Source organism: Pongo pygmaeus, chromosome 3 (assembly GCF_028885625.2).
Source record: "Pongo pygmaeus isolate AG05252 chromosome 3, NHGRI_mPonPyg2-v2.0_pri, whole genome shotgun sequence".
NCBI lineage: Eukaryota > Metazoa > Chordata > Mammalia > Primates > Hominidae > Pongo > Pongo pygmaeus.
In genome coordinates this window covers 40,461,328-40,488,741 of record NC_072376.2, presented here as the reverse complement: position 1 = coordinate 40,488,741, position 27,414 = coordinate 40,461,328, and the positions used below count along the sequence as shown (strand labels likewise).

General features: G+C 41.0%; 1 protein-coding gene and 1 non-coding gene across 45 annotated transcripts in view; one reads left to right on the top strand and one right to left on the bottom strand.

The window, feature by feature from the left end:
• The window catches only part of APBB2 (amyloid beta precursor protein binding family B member 2), a 398,003-nt gene that overhangs the window by 129,017 nt on the left and 241,572 nt on the right, over nucleotides 1-27,414 (top strand). For 42 of the 44 annotated variants that reach the window (XM_063664510.1, XM_054486425.2, XM_063664494.1 and 39 more), the window contains one exon: nucleotides 19,152-19,266. The exons of the other annotated variants lie outside the window; for them this stretch is intronic. The gene's annotated coding sequence lies outside the window, so the exon portion shown is untranslated. The remainder of the gene's footprint in view (nucleotides 1-19,151; nucleotides 19,267-27,414) is intronic. 44 annotated transcript variants of the gene reach the window in all.
• LOC129035874 (U6 spliceosomal RNA) lies at nucleotides 199-301 on the bottom strand. Its single transcript, XR_008502369.1, has one exon. It is a non-coding gene; the product is annotated as a U6 spliceosomal RNA (small nuclear RNA).

Sequence of the window (27,414 nt, the reverse complement as noted above, 5' to 3'; positions counted from 1 at the left end):
GACTTATACTGAAGCTGAGAATCTTGTTCAGCCTTCTTGGCTTACTTTAATTTCTCCCTCCTTTCCTTCATTTCTTCCCTGCTCCTCAGAAATCAAGAATTTTCTAGTTATGTTTTCTTTTTTTAAAAAAAATTAACAAAGGTTATATATATTCAAGGAGTACAACATAATTCTTTGATATATGTATGTGTACTGATTAAAAATATGGAATGCTTCACAGATTTGCATGTCATCCTTGTGCAGGGACCATGCTCATCTTCTCTGTATTATTCTGATTTTAGTATATGTGCTGTCAAAGCAAGCAATTTAATTTCTTTTTGATAATTCATTTACTCAATTCTTTTGGACCAGAAACATTTTATCTCAGGGGCATGATGAACACTTGTCCTTTGTAGTGCAATGTCTTGTGTATTTTATTATCGAAATTCTTACTTAAAACTTATATTTGCGAATCAAGCCATTTCTTTCTTTTTTTTTTTCTTCTTTTTTTGAGACTGAGTTTCACTCTTGTTGCCCAGGCTGGAATGCAATGGTGCGATCTCTGCTCACTGCAACCTCTGCCACCTGGGTTCAAGCGAGTCTCCTGCCTCAGCCTCCTAATTAGCTGGGATTACAGGCATGTGCCACCACGCCTGGTTAATTTTGTATTTTCAGTAGAAACAGAGTTTCTCCATGTTGGCCAGGCTGGTCTCAAACTCCCGACCTCAGGTGATCCGCCCGTCTCGGCCTTCTGAAGTGCTGGGATTACAGGCGTGAGCCACCGTGCCCAGCCTATTTCTTTAAGAGATTTCTATCAAAGTTTTCATAGATTTATTAGTTTGTTATCTAGTCACTATTAATGATCACTTTTTTACCAATAAAATATTTTTATATTGCAGCTTTATAATACATATTTTATTGATTCTAAGATACAGATCTTTTCACATTTTAATATCTTTAAAATTTGATATATCTTGCAGTCACTGACATTTTGCAGCTATGATTTGCAGCATTTTAATTTTTATTATTTTTTTAAGGCCTATGAATGTAACATAACTTTTATTTTTATTCGTAGTACAGAAAATACTGGTGTATCTTCTAGTCAATAGCAGTTAGATGTGATGAAATAAGTTACTGTTAATGATCACTGTAATAATTACTGTTAGAAACTTACTGTGAAACTTCTACCTTTACAACAGGACCTATAAATGGCAATGTAACTTTTTTGTTTTGTTTTGTTTTTGAGACGGAGTCTCAATCTGTCTCCAGGCTGGAGTGCAGTGGTGTGATCTCAACTCACTGCAGCCTCCACCTCCTGGGTTCAAGCGATTTTCCTGCCTCAGCCTCCTGAGTAGCTGCGACTATAGGTGCGGGCCACCATGCCTGGCTAATTTTTGTGTTTTTAGTAGAGATGGGGTTTCACATGTTGGTTCACAAGACCAGGATGGTCTTGATCTCTTGACCTAGTGATCCACCTGCCTTGGCCTCCCAAAGTGCTGAGATTACAGGCATGAGCCACTGCGCCTGGCCACAATGTAACAGTTTTACAAAAAGTTTAGAGTGGAAAAAAATGACCTGTAAGCCCTAAAGCTATATACTTTAAGAAGTATATTTTGTATGTATTTCATTCCCGTCTTTTTACATGTGTACATATTTTTATCTGTTTGTAGCTATAGCATACATACTACTTTGGTCTACTTATTTTTTATTCCTGTTATATCTTAATTTCTCTCTGTTTCAGGCCTTCATATTTGTCTTATTTATTTATTTATTGAGACAAAAGTCTTGTTCTGTTGCCCAGGCTGGGGTGCAGTGGGTTGATCTCTCCTCACTGCAACCTCCGCCTCCCGGGTTCACGCCATTCTCCTGCCTCAGCTTCCTGAGTAGCTGGGACTACAGGCATGCGCCACCACGCCTGGCTAATTTTTTTGTATTTTTAGTAGAGATGGGATTTCACCATGTTAGCCAGGATGGTCTTGATCTCCTGACCTCAAGTGATCTTCCCGCCTCGGCCTCCCAAAGTGCTAGGATTACAGGAGTGAGCCACCGTGCACAGCCTATATTTGTCATTTTTAATAGTTCCATAATCTGTCAGCGTATGACCATAATAAAACTGCATGCCGCCCAGCTGCTGAAAATTTAGATTGTTGCCGTTTTTCCTTTTGTGAATAATGCTTCAATGAACAACTCTTTTGCATATTTTTAGTAATTTTATCATTAATTTTGGCCATTTGTTTTATGAAATATAACTTTGGAGAGGATCTCTTTAGCCCTGGGATTTGAAGCTGCAGGGAGCTATGATTGTGTCATTGTACTTCAGCCTGGGTGACAGAGCAGGACCACTAACTTATAAAAAAAAAAAAAAAAAAAGAGAGAAACATAACTTTTTAGAAGCCTCCTGAACTGTGTTTTACTGTGAAGAATCAATCTTTATATTCAAATAAATCCAAATTAACAGCTGATATTATAACACTGTTCATTCATTCTTTCACTCAGCTATGTATCCCCCAAGAAAATACATTGGATCATTATGCGTTCCATAGGTTCCAAGAGCTAAGGAATCAAAGTTAAATAGGACACCCCCCGATGTTTGATATTTTGTTGTATAGTGGGAGACTCAAACTTATCAAAAATAAGTACTGTGTGATGAGGGATGTTGGAAAGATAAGGGTTAAAGTTTCTTAGCATGTAATTTACTTTGAGAGCATTGTTGATTGGTGTTCTTTTAAGTTATGAGGTGTGGACATACCATGTTACATTTTTAAAATGTGTCTAATAGGTTTATCTGACAGAAAATGGCCCCACCTGACCTATCCATAACTTCCTTTTAAGTCTAAATCTGTGTCCTGTGATCCAATGTTTGTCTAGAGTTCCGTGTCATGTTCCTCCAACATACTAAGTTCCCTGTTGCCAGTAACTGTGTCACAAGTCTTTTTCCTTTCTATACCTACTACAGTCTGCTGTATTTGTAGTAGGTGTCAAAGTATCGGTAGTTCATTTGACTTGCTTTTAATTGTAGTTTTTTAAACGAATGACAATATTTCACCAATTTATACTTTCCTTAGTACTTCATTGACTATCAGTTCATATTCTATGATCAATGCAATTTTGATTCTGTCTTGTCATATTTGTTTAGTTAAACAAATTTCAAGTTAAGAAGATGGTTGAATGATTATGTAATCCCATAGAGATTTTTATAGTAAAAGTTTAAAATTCTGGTACTTGTGATGGTTGGAAGTAGAACCTTCACTGGACAAGGTAAAACCCCTCTGTATAAATGTTTGGAGGCTGTCTTAAGGCTTTGTTGAGATGCAAAAAAAATTTTATATAACTAAGTATTAATTCAGGCATTTGATACAATGAATATGTTTTGGAAATAGCCATTTATGGTTCTAGCGTTAAAAGGTGATTAGCTAGCTATGAATTTACCTCCTTTATACTTGTGCATTACAAAGTGGACCCTATTTTTAAATTTCTCAAGAAGGTATTCTGGAAACAGCTTTTGAGAATGATTTCTTGGGATTTTTTTTTCCCTTTTTGTCTTTCCATTTCTGAAACCTGAATAGAATTGTGCCATGTTCTTTGCAGAGCTGTGGTGATTAGATTGTAGTTTCACACATGTGTACACACACACACACATACTGCTGTGTAGAATCACTGTCCTTTTGTGTGATCTTCAAATGAAGCAAGGGAGGAATAATCTGTGATTGACTGAGATGAATTTATCTCAGCTCTTCAAAATACCGTGTGAGCGTAGTGTAACTCACTTGGACAGCTGTGGAATGAAACTCTTGTTTTAGTGGCCATTAGATACTTCAAGAGAACTGACTACACAGAAGAATGTATGGTAAAGGTAGTTTGGCAATTGGTCAAATTTGAAGTAGCATTTACAGGCTGAGGCAGGTGGCTCACCTGAGGTCAGGAGTTCGAGGCCAGCCTGGCCTACATGGTGAAACTCCTAAAATACAAAAATATCTCCTAAATACAAAATATCTCCTAAAACAAAAAAACTCTTCTAAAAATACAAAAATTAGCTCGGTGTAGTGGCAGGCACCTGTAGTCCCAGCTACTTGGGAGGCTGAGGCAGGAGAATTGCTTGAATCTGGGAGGTGGAGGTTGCAGTGAGGAGAGATCATGCCACTGCACTCCAGCCTGGGTAACAAGAGTGAAACTCCATCTTTAAAAAAAAAAAAAAAAAAAAAGTAGCATTTACATCACCAACTGAAATTAAATAATTGTCCCCCAAGGTGATGTGTAGCCTGACTTTTGTGACTGAGGGATTGATCTCTTGACAAGTCTTTATGAAGTAACACCACAGGAGGGAAAATTATATGCAGGCATCAAGCTTTGCATTTATTTTGCAAGCCCTCTTTATCGGGTTTGTATGATGTTGTTGTGTACAGCTAACAAAAAGTTACTTCTTTGTCATGAAAGCCGTCCTCAGTTTTCAGAGACAGTGGGGCACCACAGAGACTTTCTTTCCCTGCATCCACATTTCTATTAATGTCATTACTGCATTTGATTCTTTTATGAAGCCCTTTTGGTCACATCCACAGTGCATTCTAAGCTCTCTATCTTAACTTCTAGCTTTGTCTGCAAAATTTGTGTGGTTAGCCTGAGGCATATGCAGATAAATTGCCCAGGTTCAGTGTTCTCAGACTTGGAACTAAATGTGCTGCAGAATGCTGAATTGATGGGTGTAGCTTTTCAGCAATATTGATGTTTCTACAGTTGAATGTAAATCTTTGGATGCCTTGGTTTGCATTTTCATAGTCATGTAGTTCCTGACCACTGGTTTTCAAACTTCCTCCTCTCTCTGAAAGCTGTGTTTAAGTGGAAAGACAAAGAAAATTGTTCTTCGTCACCTACTACTCTTCTGCCCATTCACAACATAAGAATCTGAGCATGTCTCTGGCCACATGCAAACAGTGGCAGCTCCCAATTCACAAGCTGCCTACATTTCCAAAGTGAGGTTGTTGTGAGGTCAATTAGTGGTTTAGAACTCTGAATGGGTTGGCTAATGGTAGAAACTAATATAAAGAATAGGTGAGCTGGCCGGGCGCGGTGGCGTACGCCTGTAATCCCAGCACTTTGGGAGGCCAAGGCAGGTGGATCACAAGGTCAAGAGATCGAGACCATCCTGGACAACACGGTGAAACCCCATCTGTACTAAGAATACAAAAATTAGCTGGGTGTGATGGCGTGTGCCTGTAGTCCCAGCTACTTGGGAGGGTGGGGCAGGAGAATCACTTGAACCTGGGAGGTGGAGGTTGCAGTGAGCCGAGATTGTGCCACTGCACTCCAGCCTGGCGACAGAACGAGACTCTGTTTCAAAAAAAAAAAAAATTGATGAGCCTACCAAAACTTTGGTAACCCTTAACGTTCCACAAAGAGTTTTAATTGTATCTTAAAGCATAACCTTCCCCCATGTTTCTCTATGGAAAAATCTTCTTAGTTCTGCTTTGAAATCTTATGAAACAAATATGTCATTCTTAACTTCGGTGGATGGCTACCTATCTCTACGTGTGTATCCTGGAGCAATGTATCAGTCAGTGTCCTTGGATAGAAGCAACAGAGACTAGCTTAATAGTTTAAGCAAAGAAATAATTTATTGAGAAGATATTGGGTACATTCTGAATTTACCCAAGTTGGGGGAAAGAACAGGCACTAAATAGAGACTACACAGCCAGATTCATAGCCAAGGTCATACAATAAGATTAGTTCTATGTCGGGTAGACCCTGTCACTGAACACTGGACATTAGTGTTCGTGCTGACCATCTCTTCAGGATCAGACACTTGGTACCAACTCTGTCACTTCAGCCTTTGCTGCCTCTGAGCAGGGGGTGTTGTTGCCATTGCCCTCACCCATGATAATTTCCCTCCTGCTCCTGCCTCTTTATGTCTCTGATTCTAGATTCAGGGTTGACCACGGCTAAATCATGTGCAAGCCTTGGCTACAAGACACTCTGGGAATGTTAGTGTCTAGCCATTTTTGCTTCTATGTTGAGAGATATGCTTCTCATCAGAACTCACACGATGAGGAATTCCCCAAATATAGGGGAACAGAGTTTAGATGCCAGCCATTTCCCAATCCTTCTCGCCACATAAGGATAAAAGTCACCATAAGAAGCTTCAGTAAGCACTCTGGTAGAAGGGGAGGTGTTACAGTGGCCAAGGTGTTTATACATATGAAGCTGTGGTTAATCAACTCTATTTACCTAAGACGGCCAGTTGTTCCTTGTGCACTGGTGTCCAGGGTCCCCTTCACCATGTGTTAACTAAAGCTAGAGGTGTAAAGATTTAGGCATATTTGACCTCTCACACCATGGTCCTTAAATAACAAGATGCACTAAATTGAATTTTAACAATTGGATTAACTAGGAGAAGCAGATTAAGACTTATCTGTTTCCTTGTTTATAGTAGAAAATGAAATTTCACATTATCAATTTGTCTTACACAGTTGGATGGTTTATATGTTTCATTGATGAACTTCTACCCTTTTAAAAGTTCATTTTTTAATTGCAGTTATACATGTATATAACTTACAAATTCTTGCCCACGGATTTGCACTGCCGTTTTCCCCTTCTCAGAAGCAACTACTCTTCAGTTTTTAGCTCTTCTTCTGGTATTTACTTCCTTGTAGCAAATTAATATGTTTATATTGGTAATTCTTGAATTTTTTTTTCCATTTTAGTCATTAAACATGAATTCCATTGTGTAAGAGGAGGGTTTATCTTTCTTTTATTCTTCCTCCCTTAAATACCTGTGCTTGTACTCTCTAAGACAGTGACATCTGTTTGTTTTCACTGTAAATATTTTTCACAGCTGAGCTATGCAGGATACTGTTATTTTATTTTCTTTCTTTTATAGCACATTAAAATTTTGTTGCTTGGTATTCTATTTATTTACTACTTATTTATCCCCAAATTCTCAAATAAGGTCAAACGCAATGGCACATCTCTTGGTTCTTGCGTGTGTGCATGTGACATTTTTCTTGGGCTCTCTGCTTGCTCACTCTGTTCTGGACTGTTTACTCTTGAGGCCTATGCACAGCTGTTGACCTGGAATTTGTCCTTAGCAATCACGTTGGGAATTCTTGATAGACCTGTTTATTGGATGCCATCTCTTTTGGTTTTGACCCTCTTTTGGGGAGCCACATTGCCTGGCTGCTTTGTGAGAAAGCATATGTAGATGGAATTTTTTTGAGATCTGGCATGTGTCAAAATATCATTTGGTCTTCCCTTACATATGATTGATATCTAATTTAAAGTTGGAGATTACTTTCCCTGGGAGTTTAGAGGGTTTGTTCCATTTTCTTCTGCTTCCAATTTTGTTACAGAATTGTTGCATGCTCTTCTGACTCTATGTACTTTGTATGTGACTTGTTTCTTTTCTTTTTGGATGCTTTTAGGGTATTTAAAAATCCCCCAGTGTTCTGAGCTTTCCTTGTAATCCACCTTGGTATGGCACTTTTCCATTCATCGTGAAGACCGTTCTCTTTTTTGGAGTTCCTATTTGTCAGATGCTGGAACTCTTGGATTTTTCCTCCAATGTAATTACTGTTTAAAAAAAAAAAATCCCTGGCTGTGTGTGGGCTCACACCTGTAATCCCAGCATTCTCGGAGGTCAAGGTGGGAGGGTTGCCTGAGCCCAGGAGTTCCAGACAAGTCTGGGCAACATAGTGAGTCCTTATCTCTTCCAAAAAAAAAAAAAAAAATTAGCTGGGTGTGGTGGTATGTGCCTGTAGTCCTAGTTACTCAGGAAGTTGAGGTGGGAGGATCACTTGAGCCCAAGAATTCGAAGCTGCAGTGAGCTATGATTATACCACTGCACTCCAGTCTGGGCCACAGAGCAAGACTCTGTCTCAAAAAAAAAAAAATCCGATTTTTATCCTTTTATCTTTTTGTTCTACTTTAGGGGAACATTTACCTCTATTATCTATTAACCTCTCCGTTGATTTTTTTATTTCTGTGATTATAATATTAATTTCTAGGAGCTTTTTCTTGTTCTCACAATATCTGTTTTTTATAGCATCCATTCTTTATTACTTTGTGGATGCAATATATTTTACCCTCTTTGGGTTCTTAGTTATGTATATTTGAAGTCTTCTCCCTGCATTGACCCTGTTCCCTCCTGAAGTTCCTGTCTGTCATGCTGGACCCTGTTTCACATGCTTGGTGTTCATCTTGTTATCTTTATTCATGAGGAGGCACAAGCAAGGCTTTGTCAATTGGTGGCCTCGTATAAGATGACCACCTCTTTTCAGAAGTCACCTTGCCTTCCAGTTTTGGTATCTGTAGATCTCTTTTCTTGGGCAGGTTAGTTTCTCCAGAAAAGTCTCCAGTACCAATCTCCTACTGGCCAGTGATCTGGGAACCCAGCAGAGGAAGGGGCTGTGGAGTGCATAGTTCCACTTAGTCCTTCTCTTTTTCAGTCGGTCCCTCCACCTGGTCACTGTTCCTAGTGTCCCCGAGTGCAGATCCTCTCAAGCTTAACCTTTGCTGAGCTGGGAGGAGGGGCATAGCAAGCTTCATGGTTTAGCAAGGATATGGAGTTTTACTCCTTAAAATGACTTGCAAGCCATCCCCCAGTTTTCAGTGCTGCCTCCACCCTGTCTTCTCGTCCAAATCCCGCTTAACTGTGTCTTAACTTGCACTTTCCTCAAGTTCTTTGCCGCATACTGGTTTGTTACTTCCTGACAATTCTGTCTCATACGTTTATGTTTTGTCTTCCCCTGCTTTGAAAATTCACTCATCATTGGGCCATTTGCCAAAAATGTTTTCCATGAATTTTGTCCTCTTCCATTCTCTCTTCTCATGAACTTATCTCTGCCTCTCACTTACTGTCATTTAGGGGTGGTTTTGGGAGGGAATGGAGATAAGCACAGGATTGTAATCTATCACATGTAACTGATAATCCCTGCTGATCAACTTGTGAGATTCAGTTCAATTTAGATACATGGTTGTCTGGTCCATTAAGGAAGGGTTCATTTGATTACTCTATACTTTTCAATTTTATTCAGAGATTATTACTCTCACTGTCAAAATGAACTAAGTGCTACTGTTTGTTGGTTTGAGAATATAATAGAAAAAAGGTCAGTTATCTCTAAAGTATACATTCCAAGTCTGACCTCAGACCCAGTTACAAGCGTAACATAATATTTCCACCATTACAAAAAATAATGACCTTCATTGCCTGGAGCCATAATCACAGTTGGGTCAGTTTTTCTTAGATTTCCTATTAGCTTGACTTGAGTTGGGTCCAAGCTGGAAGAAAACATTCTTTTCTAAGAGCCACTTTATCCACTGGTCCCAGTTGTGTTCTATAGGGAACTGAGCTTCCGTGAGGCATCGCTGTAGATTCCATGAATAATGTTGAACCTTGATGATGTTCTCCATTCCCATGCTCAAATCACCCAGAGTACCTCTTACAAAATGCAGAAAGTTTTATGTGCCAGAAGCTTCCATCATTGAACATGTAAACACCACAGCAGAATCAAGGCCGAGTATTATCTTTCAACTTTTCTCCTTAAATTTCATTAGTACTTCAATTTTAGGAATAACAACTGATTTATTAAAATTATGTTTAATATATTATTAATGTGTATCAAAGATTACTGTAAAATTATTTTTGGTTCTTGTTCAACCATTGTAAAGTCAAAGGGCAATCAATTCAAATTTTAAAGGTTTTGTATCTCTAGAGTTTGAATGAATATAGGGGAATCTGATCTGATTTCTTTTGTTTTTTTGGAGACAGAGTGTCACTCTTGTTGCCCAGGCTGGAGTGCATTGTCACGAACACGACTCATTGCAGCATCGCCCTCCTGGGCTCAAGCAGTCCTCCTGCCTCAGCCCCCCAAGTAGCTGGGACTACAGGCACGTGGCCAGATAATTTTTTGTGGAGTCGAGTTTTGCCATGTTTCTCAGGCTTGTCTTGGAATTCCTGGGCTCAGGTGGTCCACTTACCTCGGCCTCCCAAAGTGCTGGGATTACAGGCATGAGCCCCCATGCTGGGCCTGATCTAATTTCTAATCTAGAGTTTACGAAAATCCTTTTTTAAAAAACAATAATACGGTGAAACCCCATCTCTACTAAAAATACAAAAAATTAGCCGGGCCTGGTGGCGGGTGCCTGCAGTCCCAGCTACTCGGGAGGCTGAGGTAAGAGAATGGTGTGAACCCGGGAGGCGGAGCTGGCAGTGAGCCGAGATGGTGCCACTGCACTCCAGCCTGGGCGACAGAGCAAGACTCCGTCTCAAAAAAAAAAAAAAATAAAAAAAAATAAAAAAAAATTGCCTTCATATGGTAGAATTAATATTTTTCTGTTTCAGATGCCTCATGTTCTTTGTTGATAAATCAATAGATTGAGAGTATGTAGAAGTTCTGAGATGAAATCTTTCTATTTGCAGGTTCCTGTTGTCACTATGATAAAGAGTGCTGGGGCATCTGTTTTGTGCTAAAGCTAACTAGAAGTGTTGCTGCTCTGAGCAACAGGCAGGAAGTACTTCTGTCCTTAAAACCAAAAATAGATGCTCTTTCTCATTATCATAGCTCAAATGATCATCTTTTTTAATGAGATGGGCACATCCCTTGTGGTTTTCACAGATTTAATGATCAGATTATTTAATGCAGAGCTTGGGGAAGAACAGCTCTGGTAAGAAAGATGATGGAAATTTTACTGGAAGCAAAAATAACAACTTTATTCCTTCTTTTTTCTTTCTGCTAATGTTTTCAACCTCTTATTCCTTTGTTTGTTTGTTTAGAGATGGTCTTGCTCTGTCACCCAGGCTGAAGTGCAGTGGCACCATCATAGCTCACTGTAGCCTTGAACTCCTGGGCTCAAGCAATCCTCCTGCCTCAGCCTCCCAAGTAGTTGAGACTACAGGCACATGTCATCACACCCGACTTGCTGGCATATTGATTGACTGCTTAATTGATGAGATGAGGTCTTGCTGTGCTGCCCAGGCTGGTCTTGAACTACTGGCCTCAAATGATCCTACTACTTTAGCTTGGTATCATTGTATTCATTACATACTGTAATGCTGAGATTACAGGTGTGAACCACCTCACCGGGCCTCCTGCTGTTTTTTCTTTTGTTGTTGTTGTTAATTATTTTTCATGATTCTTAAAGGGATTCACTTGTCTTATTTTAATATATTGGTATGTTTATACATTTCTCACTATATTTTAACTTCAAGAGACCATTACCATGGAGAAAAAAAATTATTTGTAAAGAGAGTTGGAGGTGTCAGGATTTAGGTATACTGTATGTAGTCTGACTTGCTTTGGACAACTCTGCCAAGTATTGTGTATGTTGGCAGTTGGAAGGTGAAAAATTGCTTCTTTGCTGATTTTAGAAAGTTCTGTTTGTATTTCTGAAAGTAAGGCAAGAAACAAAGAGAATAGAAGAAATTTAAGGGAAATAAGGTAATATATGTGAAGGTGCCTTGTAAACTGCTAAATCACATTACAGCAAGAGTTGAACTTAAAGTGAGAAAATAAGATCCACAAAGATGCCATAAAGAAAAATGGGAAAAAGAGAAAAGAAGTTAGATAGGAAGTTGTTAAGAAGAAACAAAATAGGAAAATCATAATGGGGAATTTTTACATTCTAGTTTTTTTTTTTTTTTACTCTGAAAATTCAATAGTAGTTGTTCTTCCTATATGAGCAGTGAAGTTAAAAATATTTTTTAGCCAAGAAGAATGTTCTTTGGAAATAATTTGGAAAAAGAATCTTATCTGGGGTGGTGAAAGTTGGATAGAAACTACTAGGCACAAGAGCTAGTCTAAAAAAAGGTCTAAATAAAGATCTGTGTGTCGTAGGGGGTTATGTACTTAATTAAGGTGTAATTCACATTTGTTTCCACTTAAAGGTGTAATTCACATTTGTAGATCTCTTCTGAGCCTTTCCTTTTGTTCTCATTCATACCTTTGCAAGGCAGATATCCTTAGCACATTTTACAGATGAGGCTTAGAAGGCTAATTGATTTGCCAACAGTCACTTAATGTATGCAATGGTAAAGTCCTCCCTTTCTTCAGGTTCTGAGTTTGTTCCCACATTTCTAGATTGTTCACATCAGGACAATTGGTTTTGTTGTGTTTCTGGAGATTCTGCTTATTGAATTTCTCCAAAGGAGGTGTTATTTAACAACAGTGGTCACTTAGAAATAACATGCTCCGGGAAGGTTTTAGGCTTGGCTAAATGACTTCAAATGAGTTCTGCTTAAGGAACACTATTTGAATTCCCTAAGAACCAAGAAATAAACAAAAAAGGCATCACAACAGCCCAAGTATGTGTTCAGAGGCCGTGCCCTGTGCCCTTCAGATCTTATCTGGAGCTTGGTATTTTAAGTTTCGTTCTCTTACACTTCATTATTTTATTTGAATTCCAGAATCATAGCTGACTTGAAGAAGGGAAAGGTTGGTACTATAACAGAAATGAGATGCAAGTCTTTAGGACAAAGGAGAGGAGATAGGCAGACTGTGAAAGGCAGACACATATTCCCAAAGCCTAGTAGTCATCTGCCTTTGAGTAGAGGAATAAACAGCCCTCTGTTGCCTCAGAAGCTTCTGAGAACAGCTGTCTTGCCACTGGCCTTTAATGGGCAGGTTAAACCCAGTTACCAGCAGGATACCCACAAAGCCAGCCTAACACTCTCTCCCTCTATTCGCCATCAGTTTATCTCCAACTCAGATCTTGACTCTAATCGGCCACAGCTCTTGACTTCAGACCTGGCTCTGTAACTTGGATTTCCCCTTGGGCTCTCCAGAGTGTATTTATATCTGTGCTTTCCCTGTTGTGAGAACTTCAGCAGTCTCTTCCTTTTGATTCTCATTGCACCCTGTGCTTTAGTAGTAACTCCGCATCCAGCTCTCTTTGTGGTGGTAGAAACCCAGCTCCTACCCAGTAACTGCTGCCACTCCTTTTCCTTGGAGTTAGTATTCTCATGTTCCAGCAGAGCAAGTAATTTATAGTTATGTTGATGATCCTGTGTCACCAAACAAAGATTAATCACATTCTGGATTCTCTGAAGAAGGCATTACCTTTTAGAAAAAAAAATTAATCCACTATGGTTGAAATTAAACCCATTTTGATACTTAGATGGGTAATCCTTCAGCTGTTTTGAAAATCGTGATCATTCTCAATGTCTGATTCTTTGAGATTTTTTTTTAAAATTTTTAATTGTTTTTTTTTGAGACAGAGTCTCGCTCTGTCACCCAGGCTGGAGTGCAGTGGCATGATCTCTGCTCACTGCAACCTCCGTCTCCCGGGTTCAAGTGATTCTCCTGCCTCAGCCTCACAAGTAGGAGAGATTACAGGCACCCACCACCATGCCTGGCTAATTTTTGTATTTTTAGTAGAGACGGGGTTTCGCCATGTTGGCCAGGCTGGTCTCGAGCTCCTGACCTCAGGTAATCTGCCTGCCTTGGCCTCCCAAAGTGCTAGGATTATAGGTGTGAGCCACCGTGCCCGGCCTATTCCTGGAGATTTTAAAAAGCAGAAATTATATTGTACTATAACTGCAGAATGATGCAGAGAATTACAATTATTGAATTATAGAATATATTATTTTGGAAGAGCATAAGCAACCTTTTAGATAGCTTTCATCAGCTTTGTATTAAAAATTGTTGCTTTAAGCAAAGCCATTTAAAATTTTTTTATGTACAAACATCTTTTAGGTCAACAGCAGGAAATGCTTAAGCAGAGCTATTACATATCTTAAAATAGTGAAATGAGCATTGTAGAACTAGTGGCTGTTGGCATGAAATGTTTACTTGGGAGAGAATTCTTGGCATTTTTGCCCCACATCAGCATAATAAGAACTTGTAGGAGAGGAGGGAAGCATTAATGTATTTGTTGAGGATTAATGACTTTGTAGAGCATTTGTGGTAGTGAATATATTATGGCTAGTACCGTAAATGCAGTAATTAAAAAGCTGCACACTAAACACTTTGTAGACTGGCAAATATATTCCCTTCCTTTCCTTGATGGCTTGCATTCAAGTGAGTAGCGTATATTTATCTTGCTCTTAGTGTTCTTAAGAGTAGAAAGAAGTCTCAAAGGTTGGTTTCCTTCCCGAGATACTGCTAGTCAGATGGACACAATCAGATTTGATGTTTTCAGGATCAAGTTATTTTTTAACAGTTCAGAAAAATGTCACATGGTACATACTAATAAAAAAAAAACTATTCCTCACCTTTGGAAGCTTTATTATTAAAGTTATTTTTAGACAAATATTACCGTGTGCTGCTGCGTAATATAAAATGTGTTCAGGCCAGGCATGGTGGCTCACGCCTGTAGTCCCAGCACTTTGGGAGGCCAAGGCGGGTGGATCGCTTGAGGTCAGGAGCTCAGTTCCAACCTGGACAATGTAGTAAAACCCTGTCTCTACTAAAAATTAGTCGGGTGTGGTGGTGCACGCCTGTAATCCCAGCTACTTGCGTGTCTGAGATACAAGAATCACTTGAACCTGGGAGGCAGAGGATGGAGTGAGCCGAGATCGCACTCCCGCACTCCAGTCTGGGCGACAGGAGTGAAACTCTGTCTCAAAAAATAAATAAATAAGTAAAATAAAATAAAATGTGTCCAGTATGATCATGATACCTCAGGGCTTCTTTTTTATAAAAGAAGTAAAATCGTGAGTAATAGAAATGTATATTAGGACTAAAACAGACCTGCAACCAAGGTGAATTTTTAAAATTTTCAAGGAAGCGAGACTTGGTTATCTCATGACCATTTATCTTACTGCCCCAGCAGGTTAAACCGAAGCGGGTTGTGTGAATGAGCATCTGGGAGGAGAGGCACCATGCTGTGAGAGTAATGATGTCCTGTCCTTCACAGGGGAGGATGACAAAGAAGGCAGACAGATGTAAAGTCTGCAATTTCTATTGCTTTGTGTCCTCAAAATGTTCATACCCATCTATTTTCCTATTTAAGAGGCATCTTGTGTTTCATAATTTCTGAATCCTCCCACTTAACATGCAGTATTTACTTACAAGTTCATATTTATGAGTTCATAAAGATTTTCTTCTGTGAAAAGTATAAATGCAGCTGAATGTGATTTGCAGCTTTGCTTTGAGTCAGGGTAGGAAAAGAAGAAATAGACTCTTTCTGTTCTCACCGTTTAATTGGCCTCCTTACCTCCTAGTTGTGAAAGTTCTTCACTAATGTATTGGTTTATTGATTTATTTCACATTTATTGACTGCTTACTACATCCTATGCCCTGAGGATACAGAAATGAGTGTTCCAGTTAGTAGGCATCTGATCCCTTTGAAACCATCTCTGTCCTGACTGACTTCAGTGCAGATAGCATTGGTTCTAAAATCCTTTCAAGTTCCAGAAATGGCCTGGATCTTGTTCCTGTTAACAGAATAGACAAACCGCAGAGCAGTCTTAGAGTTTTTGAGATCACAAAGGCTGTCTGGGGAACATAAAAGCTGCTTTTCCAGGTGTTTTGCATTGCATCGGGTTTCTAATGAATCTTGCTCCTTTGGCATTACTGGGATACTTTCCAAGTATAAAGTCACTCCACTCCATTTCTGAATTGGCTAAAACCCTAGATGGAAAAGCGTTCAGGAGATCACAGTGGGATGGCATAACTACTGTTTTAAGAGGCAGCTAGGAAGTCTCAGTGGCAGGTGCCACTGCCAACCCATTCTCCCCTCCTTCTTGACTTTACTTTCAAATGTCTGCCTCTTTTTCATTTTCGGTAGTTTATCCATGGTAGGAAGGACCTTTGAATTGGAGCAATTCAAGAAGCTTTCTAAGATGGTGGGTAGGGCCAGGCGTGGTGGCTCACGCCTGTAATCCCAGCACTTAGGGAGGCGGAGGCAGACAGATCACAAGGTCAAGAGATCGAGACCATCCTGGCCAACATGGTGAAACCCCATCTCTACTAAAAATACAAAAATTAGCTGGGCATGGTGGCATGTGCCTGTAATCCCAGCTACTCAGGAGACTGAGGCAGCAGAATTGCTTGAACCAGGAAGTCAGAGGTTGCCGTAAGCTGAGATCACGCCACTGCACTCCAGTCTGGCAACAGAGCGAGACTCCATCTCAAAAAAAAAAAAAAGATGGTTGGTAATAGTTTTGCTTAATTAAACTACATGTATACCTTTGGAAATGTTGACACTCAAAGCTCGAGATCATTTTAAGAAAAGACATCTTCCAGATCTGTTGCTTATAATAGGATTTTTTGATACTCTGAAGTTCTACTCTTAGGGGTAGAACTTATAAATGCTCTTTTCTATCTTGGTACAAACTGCCTTGTTTGTTTGTTTACCTTAAAACAGACTTAGACTACTTTAATTTGGGGGGATGGCTTGCCAGAAACCAAGAATTTCAAGATCCATGTCCTCAGACCATTTACTTGTCACCTCATTCTCAACAAAGAGACTTCGCCAGCTGTTTTCTAAAAACATTGATGCAATTTGGTCTATTGTCTCCAAATCCCAGTGCTATTCATTATGAACTTACTATAGCCAGATTTACCTTTCCAGTAGCCCCCACTTACACAGTTTCATTTCTGTGATTGCAGTTTCTCATAGTACAGTACACTAAGATAGTTATGAGAAATAGAGACCACATTCACTTGCTCTATTTTATTATTGGGTATCATTGTTAATCTCTTACTGTGCCTAATTTATAAATTAAACTTTATCATCGGTACATATGTATAGGAAAAAACATAGTATAGGTAGATAGGGCTTGGTTCTATCCATGGTTTCAGGCATCCACTGGAGATCCTGGAACGCATCCCCCATGGATAAAGGGGAGCTACTGTACTTTCCTTCTAATATCCGAGGGTTGTGGACTCCCCTTCTTCTTCAAGGTCAGCCCCTCTATCTGTACTCCTGACCCTTTGGCTCACCTCTTTTGAGATCTCAGGCCATCTTTACCTCTTCCCCCTTGGACTTTCAGCCTCTCCCTCTGAACTGAGTCCTTCAGCCTGTAGCCATGTGCTGTGAGCACTTAGTCTCTTCCAGCAGCCACGCATTCCCCTTCCTGGGCTCTTCCACTTGCTCTGTTGATTCTGTTATCTCTGCCTCCACCACTTCACTAAAACAGCTCTCCATCAAGGTGGACAGTGACTTCTTAAATGTCAAATCCAAAGGTATACTTTTCATTTTTTATCTTTATTCATCTCTTTCTATCCCATGGTACCTCTCTACCATTCTTCCTGGGTCTTCTTCAAAAGATCGTTTTCCTCTGCACATTCTCTTATGTGTGTTCTCCAGGATTCTGCACTGATCCTGTAATGTTCTCCTTCTGTCCATGTTCCTGCAGTGACATCACTCACTGACACAATCTCTGCTCCTCTCTATGTTGTAATCGCTTTTATGCCTTTATGTTTTTCCCAAGCTGCTTCTCCAGGCTTTATGCTCAAGAATATCTCAGTATCCCCACCTGAATCTTCCACGCTTCAATTTCTCTCCTTTTTTTCTTGAGACGGAGTTTAACTCTTGTTGCCCAGGCTGGAGTATGCAATGGCACGATCTCAGCTTACCACAACCTCCGCCTCCCAGGTTCAAGCGATTTTCCTGCTTCATCCTCCTGAGTAGCTGGGATTACAGGCATGTACCACCATGCCCAGCTAATTTTGTATTTTTAGTAGAGACGGGGTTTCTCCCTGTTGGTCAGGCTGGTCCCGAACTCCCAACCTCAGGTGATCCGCCCGCCTCAGCCTCCCAAAGTGCTGGCTGGGATTACAGGCGTGAGCCACTGCTGCCTCAGTTTCTAGTGCCCCAAACTAAATTCCTTGTCTTCCTTATTTCTTCTCCTATGTTCTCTACCTGGGTTGTCACTGCCATCCACCCATGTGTAATAAACCTAGTGTTCTGCTTTGAACTTCTGGATGGTTCCAAGTACTAATTCTTCTCTCCCCTTCTCTACCTACTTCTACTGCCCTAATCTCCACCCTTTCCTTCTCCCTGAATGATTGTAACAACCGAACCCTGCCCCCTTCAAATCCACCCAGAGAATCATGCATCCAAAACCCAGATCTGACCCATCAGTGGCTGTTTACACCCAGGATAAAGTCAGAGTTCTTTGAGACATGTACATGGTTGCCATCTGGCTCCAGGCTTCTTTTCTGGCCTCACTCTGCAGGCCTCACTCTAGAGAGTGGCCAGCAACTCTGGACTATACCATGCGGTTTCTTACCTTTCCCTTTTCCATCGCCTTGTCTCGCATCCCTAACGCGGCTAACTCCTACCCAGCCTTAGAACATGCTAGGCATCCCCTTTTCTTGGAAGGCCTCCCTGACCTGTCCATTTCTGGACTAGATGCCCATGCTTGATATGAATCTCAATGATTATGCTCATCCCATGGCCCTACGGTGGCCAGTTTGTGTGCATCCTTTGGCTCCCCTAGACTTCACTTTCCTTAGAGATAGAGATGGTATCTTATTCATCTTTGTAGCTCCAGTGCTTAGCATGCTGCTGGGTGTATGGTAGGTGTTCTGCATATGTTTTTTAAATAAAAAATCAACTGACAGTAAATCGACTTGATGGCCACAAAAATGGGCAAAAATAATTTCTGCGTAGGAGTCACCCTTAGAAGGGAGCATGAAGGGGACTTCTGCAGTGCTGATAATGTTCTGGTTTTTGATCTGGTGTATTTTCAGTTTCGGAAAATACATTGAGCTGTCCATTGTCATGTGTGCATTTTCTATATGTTATACGTCACTGAAAAGTTTTTTTTTTTTCCAATCAACATGACATCTAACCTCTCCAATACAGAAAAAAAAAATTTCTTCATTTCAAGCTTTTAAAGTTTTACAGGATATTAGTTCAGATGTCACAGCAAACAGCCAGGCAGTGCTAGTCCTTGATGTTAAGGAAGAATGGAAAAGCATCAGGGAAATGCAGGTCAGATTGCCTGGACTTTTGATGGGGGTCAGAGAGGGCCAGCCCTGGTCAAGCCTTCCAGCGACCTGCACCTCTGTCACACTTATTGCAGAGCCTGCATGCTAATCATCAGCAAGCCCTGGGCCTGCCTGCGGTGACAGGGAGACTTCATCTTGCATGCGACTATGAATAATTCATAAACATGGTTATCTGGAAATATGTGGTCATCATTAGCATTTTAATGAAAAAAAAAAAAAAAAGCTGTCATTATCCTAAGTCTCTGTTTTGTTTCTACCTTTTTTTTTTGTCTCCCCCCACCACAGCTAACCATCTCAGTCTTTCCTGAGGACTTGGGAACTGCCGAGGCCCCTGCCAGTGTGTTGACTGTCGCTATGGGCAGACGGTACCCGGAGGCTCACTGTCGTCCAGGCAGCTCATGTATGTATGGGATCAGTCTCTCTCTTGCTTTTTTCTCTTTAATTTTCATTGTAGAATATCACAGAGTACTGAATTGGTAAAAGCTTTAAAGGTTTAAATAAGGATGTTTAGAAATACAAGAGAATGGATTGCTTTAGGGTAAGTTTTGAATATTGCATGGTAAGAAATGTTATCTAAATTAGGATTTTTGTAATCAAGTGGCCCTATAAGACCAGAAGTGTATGTCAACAATCTCCTTTTTCTGTTTCTGTGCATCCATTCTTTTTTTCCAAATTTTTCTTTTCTTTTTTGAGACAGGGTCTTGCTCTGTTGCCCAGGCTGGGGTCCAGTGGCATGAACACAGCTCACTGTAGCTTCGAACATCTGGTTCAAGTGATCCTTCCACCTTAGCCTATGGTGTAATTGGGACTACAGATGTGCCACCGTGCCTGGCTAATTTTGTTTATTTTTTGTAGAGATGGGGTCTTGCTATGTTGCCCAGGCTGGTCTTGACCTCCTAGGCTCAAGAGATCCCACCCACCTCAACCTCCCAAAGTTTCTGGATTACAGGCATGAGCCACCATGCCTGGTCTAATGTATCTATTCTTCTACAGGCTTTTATTTTTTTAAGCTTTCCTTTTTCATCACAATATATAACATTTGAAATGATAATAATGCCATAAATTAAAAACATTTCGCAGTGATTGTTTGAATTCCTTTATAATCACAAAATTCGTGGACCCAGAAGAGAGGTCCCCTGGGTATGTCTCTGTTTAATATGTATTAGGGAGGGAGTTCCTGGCTCTTATTTCTTAGCCTTCTCCAAAGGAGGAAACTCTTTCAGTTCCCTCAGGGATGACCTTCGATATCTCACAACACTAAAGTTTTTCCAGCAGTCTTTTGAGAACTGCTATAGTTGTAGCCTTTTCCTATTTGTCGTTACCCCTGATTAACCTGGGAGAAAAATGATTCTTCCCTTTAATGGTCTATGTTTATTTCTATGAAGGGCAGTGTGTCTCAGACTTACTTCTTGCTCCCTTGCAGTCTTTTGGCCTTGGACCAGCTGTATAGATATTTATTTGTTTTTGTTGCTTTCCTTTGGAACCCGTGGAATTTTGGCTCCAAGTCAGGGGAAATTTGGGGTAATTCCCCGTAAGTGCTTTTGCTGCCATATCCTTTCTGTAATTATGCTTATTCATATTCATCTTTAAGTCCTATTACCTTGTGCAGCTCAGTTTTTTTCTTTGTAGGAAAGTTATGGCTGGGCTCATGCCTGTAATCCCAGCAGTGGCTCAAGTCTATAATCCCAGCATTTTGGGGCCAGGTGTGGTGGCTTACGCCTGTAATCCCAGCACTTTGGGAGGATGAGGCGGGCAGATCACAAGATCAGGAGATGGAGACCATCCTGGCTAACACAGTGAAACCCCGTCTCTACTAAAAATACAAAAAATTAGCCGGGTTTTGGGGTGGGCGCCTGTAGTCCCAGCTACTCAGGAGGCTGAGGCAGGAGGATGGCGTGAACTCGGGAGGCGGAGCTTGCAGTGAACCGAGATCGCGCCACTGCACTCCAGCCTGGGCGACACAGCGAGATTCTGTCTCCAAAAAAAAAAAAAAAAAAAAAATCCCAACATTTTGGGAGGCTGAGGTGGGCGGATCACTTGAGCCGAGGAGTTTAAGACCAGCTTGGGCAACATGATGAAACCCTGTCTCTACAAAAAATACAGAAATTAGCCAGGCATGGTGGCATGCGCCTGTAGTCCCAGCTACTCGGGAGGCTGAGGTGGGAAGACTGCTTGAGCCCAGGAGGTACAGGTTGCAGTGAGCTGAGATTGCACCACTGCATTCTAGCGTGGGTGACAGAGCGAGACTGTGTTTCAAAAAAAGAAAACAGAAAGCAAAGTTAGAACCACCCTCAAGCCCTCACCCAGACAGTTGCTTGTAAAGTAAGTCAGACAGTTAAAAGTAGTGGCATTTTATAGCAGTAGGGAGGGATTGCTGATAATAGAATAGGGATTCGGACCAACAACCAGCATTAAAGCCAGCAGTGTTGGGGTAAACAGCTCTTCACATATTTTCAGATATTGTTAGCATCTCCAAGGGCATTACAGATTTACTCTGAAATTAGCAATTTTCATAGTGAGCATCATCAGAAAAAAGTTTACACCTGTACCCTGTATAACAGGGCTCTGCATACTGTAGCCAATAGGTCAGATCCAGCCCATGCTTATTTTTATAGGAGCTGAGGGAGGTTTTTATATTTTTAAATGGTTACATTTTAAATGGTTATGTAAGCACCTACATAATCTCTTTTTTGTCTCTTGGCCCTCAAAGCCTAAAATATCTGTGATCCTGTTAAGAAAAAATTTGCCCACCCCTATGTAGAAGAAAGTTGGAGGACATGTACTGCCATTGATCCAAGTGAAATTGTTAGTACTTGAGCATTTTTGACATACAAAAAGGTTAATTTCATATGGTTCAAGCTAATATATTTTGAGGACATTGTTCTTTCACAGTGGTTAAAATGCTAACATTTGGGCTCTTGGAGTGGAAGAAGTAAATTTATCTGAAAAATTCACATATGTGGACCTGCTCCTTTTTTCATCTTAGAGAATGACACATTGGCCATCAGCTGAGTGCCTTTCCAGAGATTACCGAAGGGCCCTGAGCTGCACAGGTGTGTGCTGTCCTGTAATTGCAAGGAAGCTCTTTATTTTCATTTGACTTATTTCTTACTAAAAGCTCTTTAGGAGAAAACTATCTTCTCCTTACTGGGTGCCAGAACTATGCTACCTGTGCTCAGCATAGAGATTGCTGCCCCGAGGCCTCTGCTGAGCTTGTCACTTTGTGCCTTTTTTCTGGTGGAGGGAGAGTGAGTGGCTGCTTTTCCGGGGGCACACATCTGCATAACACGTTGCCTGAACCGCCCTTCCCTGGAACTAGAGTGTGGTTCGTACCGTCTCATGGTTTCCATCTCTGATTTCTTTTCCCGGTGTTGTTGATCCCTCAGTCCAAGGCATGAACACTTACTTATTTTATTTGATTGGTTCTCCATTCCTCCCTTCTACGTACTCCTTTGTAGCTTGCTTCTCCTGATCATTAAATAAGATTTGGCTGGGTGCTGTAACCCCAGCACTTCGGGAGGCCAAGCTGGGCGGATCACCGGAGGTCAGGAATTCGAGACCAGCCTGGCCAACATGGTAAAGCCCCATTTCTACTAAAAAAAAAATACAAAAATTAGCTGGGTGTGATTGAGGGCGCCTGTATCCCAGCTACAAGAGAGGCTGAGGCAGGAGAATTGCTTGAACCTGGGAGGCGGAGGTTGCAGTGAGCCAAGATTGCGGCATTGCACTCCAGCCTGGGCGACAAGAGCAAAACTCAAAATAATAAATAAATAAATAAATAAGATTTGCTTGTTGAACCTCAAGCTGACGTTCTGTAGAGGCTACTCATAGCAGAAAGAAATATTAACCTTAGCAGCCCTTGCTGCCCTCACATAAGGCAGGAAAGCCAGTTTGACCTGGGGCCTCCTCACCAGGCCTGTGTCTGAACAGGGCCACACTGTTCCCTGGAGAAGGGAAACGATTTCAGTAAAAAACAACAGCAACATGCCATAGTTAATAATTTTATCATCAGGTGTGGTCGGAATCATCAGTCAAGGGTCAGCAGTGCATACTGCTGTGCTCTACATTGTTTTTGAGGCTTGTATGTCAGACTGGAGTTTTAATTTTCTTTCTTTCTGTTTTGAGATTATTCTGCCTTTCCAGGACAGGGTGCTGCCTTTGTATGGAATGCAGAATGGCATCCATTGAGCACGAAAATAAGAAGTAAATAGCTAGAGCTGTTCTTTCCAGGCTTTTCATACAGATATTTGTGTTTATGTTAAAACTCCAGTTTTAAAATGAGTCATGTGCCACATAACAATGTTTCAATCTATGATGGACTGCATATACAACAGTAGTCCCATAAGATTATAAGACCCTATTTCTCCTGTACCTTTTCTATGTTTAGATATGTTTAGGTGCACAAATACTTATCATTGTATTACATTTGCCTGCGGTATTCAGTACAGTAACACGCTGTACAGGTTTGCAGCCCGGGAACACTAGGCTCTGCCATCTAGCCTAGGTGTGTAGTAGGCTGTGCCACTTAGCCTGGGTGTGTAGTAGGCTGTACCATCTAGGTTTGTGTAAGAACACTCCATGATGATGTTTGCACAGCAATGAAATTGCCCAATAATGCATTTCTCAGAATGTATTTCTGTTGTTCAGCAACACATGACTATATTCCAGGAATTGCTAATAAAAATTGCGTATTTGTTCATTTTTGTCTGTACCTATCCATTCCTTTGGATGGCTGCAGCCACCACTGCAACCGCAGCTGTGAGGATCTGTACCATTACAATAGCTTCCAGACCTTGGCCTGCAGTCTCTTTGCCTGCAAACTTAACTCATGCATAGTGGCCAAATGAATCTAACTGAGGCGTGGCTCTGACCATGCCGCTTCCCTGCTGAAAATGTTTAGTGTGTCCCCACTGGTTTAAAAGGTCACCCTGGTATTTGAGTCCTTTAGATTTCCTTTCACTGCTCCTTATTTTTATTACCCATTACTCATGATGAATGATCGTTATTGTTGTTGGTATTATTACTATTCAGTAGACATTTACAGTAGCCTGTGTGGGCTGCTCCTGCCAGGGTACACCCTGTGCCTTTGGGTCATGTGCCTTTGCTCCTGCTGTTTCCCCTCTGGTATGTGGATCCATCTTTTGGTAACCCGCTAAAATCCTGCTTTTGCCATGGGGTGCAGCAGAGTCGCTCTCTTTCCCAGGGAGTTTCCTGGTTTCCCCGCTGGAAGCACGTGTTCCTGCAGCTCTTAAATCTCCCTCTTGATGCTTGCTTGTGTCCTAAATTCTTTTTATATTTTGGCACATGTATATAATTTGTCTGAACTCCAGTACTATTTCCCTCTTCTCCTCTGTGACTGAGGACACTATTTTATCTACAGTAGTTGCTCCAATATTTGTGGAGTCATCTTGGGCTAAGGGGTGGAACTGGATAATAACCATCCTCAGAGCCTGTGCCAGCCAAGACCGAGGGGGAGGGAGTAATTGGAGCCTGACGCTGAATAAATGCTTAATAAATATATATCGAATGGATAAATGAATGAAGTACTTGCTTATAAACTTAACTCAGCATTGATAAGGGGAGAAATTCTTTGCATATTACAAGTTTTTGCAAATCCTGCTTTCCAACACACATGGTTCTCTTGAGCTTTAGTTGTATTCATGATAACTTTTTCCTGAACAACCGCTATTTACTGTTCTATTTCTAGCTCTTGGGCACAGGTTTTGCCAGTTGTGTCGGCTCTCTCTTTTGGTAAATTGTTTCTTGTTTGGTGTTAAGCTTTCACTGTAAGTCTCTTCCGTAGAGGATGTTTTATGTGGGAGTCATGTACAACTAGGATTGTGGAAATCCCCCACTTTCTCATTTGCCTCAGTTAGTGCCCCATGGGTGTCCTGGCTTCTGGACCAGTGTTATTGTTATTATTATTATTATTTTTTTTTTTTTGAGACGGAGTTTTGCTCATTGTTACACAGGCTGGAGTGCAGTGGCGTGATCTTGCCTCACTGCAACCTCTGCCTCCCAGTGCTGAGACCAGCTTGGTCGGGGAGACCCTAACCCAGTGGCGCTAGAGGGATTAAAGACACACACACAGAAATATAGAGGTGTGAAGTGGGAAATCAGGGTCTCACAGCGTTCAGAGCTGGGAGCCCGAACAGAGATTTACCCACATACTTATTAACAGCAAACCAGTCATTAGCATTGTTTCTATAGATAATAAATTAACTAAAAGTATCCCTTAAGGGAAACGAAGGGATGGGCCAAATTAAAGAAATAGGTTGGGCTAGTTAACTGCAGCAGGAACATGCCCTTAAGGCATAAATCACTCTTGCTATTTGTGGCTTAAGAACGCGGTTTTCCGCCCTGGGTGGGCCAGGTGTTCCTTGCCCTCATTCCTGTAAACCCGCAACCTTCCAGCTTGGGCGTTAGGGCCATTGTGAACATGTCACAGTGCTGCAGATATTTTGTTTATGGCTAGTCTTGGGGCCAGTTTATGGCCAGATTTTGGGGGCTTGCTCCCAACATCCCGGGTTCAAGCAATTCTCCTGTCTCAGCCACCTGAGTAGTTGGGATTACAGGCTCCTGCCACCACGCCTGGCTAATTTTTGTATTTTTAGTAGAGATGGGTTTTCACCATGTTGGCCAGGCTGGTCTCGAACTCCTGACCTCAGGTGATCCGCCCTGCCTCAGCCTCCCAAAGTGCTGGGATTGTAGGCGTGAGCCACCTCGCCCAGCCTAATGTTATTGTTTTCTTGGCTTGGGGACCTGATGCTTCATGGATGTTCTGTATTTGGATGCCATACCTCTACATGGGAGCTGTTTTGAAATTTTGATTTCTTGTTGGTGAGATATGACCCTTTGTTCTCCAGGGTTCATCAAGATCTCAGCCCCTATGCACTAAGCCTATCTCGTGTTCTGATAGCCTTTTACATCTTCAGAGCTTTAACTTTCTCTCATCTGACTTTAAGTTCTATCTTTGGTTCTGGCCCAGGGATTTATTTCTTGTGATTTTGATTTTTTTCTTAGTATTTTCTTAGTAGTTAATGATCTCTCACTCAGTTTTTCCATGTGTTTGAAACAGGCAGAGCCCTTCCCTGTCATCTCAGCTCACCATGTTGATTGGAAACTTTATTACCACCGTCCTATTAAAGAATTTTAAGATATTTTCGTCACCAAATTGCAATCCCTGATTTCTGCAGAACTTTAGATGTTAAGTATTAATTCAGTGAATGGGTGCTCTGCAGATCCCTCTACTGAGATGCCATGAACCTGAGTAACCACATTTTTGTAGTGTAGCATAGTCTCATCCGTGGCTACCTCTTTACTTGTAGATAACTTTCTGTGCCTGTCTGAGAGTCAGTCAGTTAGGTTCTAGATTTTTATTACATAGCATGTGAACCCAACCTGTGAAATTGGTGATCTGAGGCCTGTTGACTGCCATTATTTTCAGATACTCATAAATACAGACCTTGTTTTCACATAACTAGTAAATAATGTTACATCTTGATGTTGACACTAGTAAAGAAAGGTTACTTCTATGTATTTATCTTTCACTGAAGAAAGAAATGAAATTTCAATAGTCCAAATTAAGTCCCTAATTTGTAACTTGTTCTTTTTTTTTTTTTTAAACCTCTCTTGTAATTTGCTACTTCCAGGGTAGAGATTTGCAGTCTTACTTTGTTGTAATAAAAGAGTGTCCTTTTTGTTTGGATGCTCTGGATCTATCACTTTCCCTTTTGCTGACGAATACAGCGGGACTAAGAAGCCCTGTGACAAGTCTTCACCAGGAGGAATCGGATGCCCTGGAAAGAAGCCTACCTGGTGTCTGCTTTTGTTGCAGAATGAAACTCTGGAAACATGCCAGAATAGTCTTTGGAGGGACTTTAGTCCTTTTTCCCTTCCCTATACTCCACATAAAGAGGATTAGGATGCTGGGGATAGGTCAGAAAGGGTCCCGTGTGTGAGAGGACAGGCTTTGCCCCTGAGAAAGATGAGAAGAATGCGTTGTCCTCAGGGCAGGAGGCACAGCACCTCTGCTTGAAGGAAGAGCGGGGAGGAAATGCCCCAGCCAGACTTGAGAAGCTTAAGACCTATCTTCTGCGAGCAGCCTCCAGAAGGGAAAGGAGAAAAGCATGCAACTTTTTATGGGGCCTCATTTTGAAACCAAAGCAAAAGGACTTATTTTTCCAGGTTCTTGGACACTTGCTCATTTATGCAAACCTGAAATTGTCCTCGGGAGAAGTGAACTCTGCTGACCTTCCTTTGCACAAAAGGCCACAAAAATCTATGCAAGATGAAACCAATAGAATTCTAAATGAATGACTTGGCATATTTATTTCAGAGTCATAAGATAGGTCAGTTTGTTGTTTGCCTCTGTAGCTTCTAGACCTTTCTGTTATGAATATGTACTAAGGAAAAGAAAACAGCAACATATACTATTGAATATTGTATTTATTTTTATTTTTGAGACGGAGTCTTACTCTTGTTGCCCAGGCTGGAGTACAATAGCGCTATCTCGGCTCACTGCAACCTCTGCCTCCCGAATTCAAGA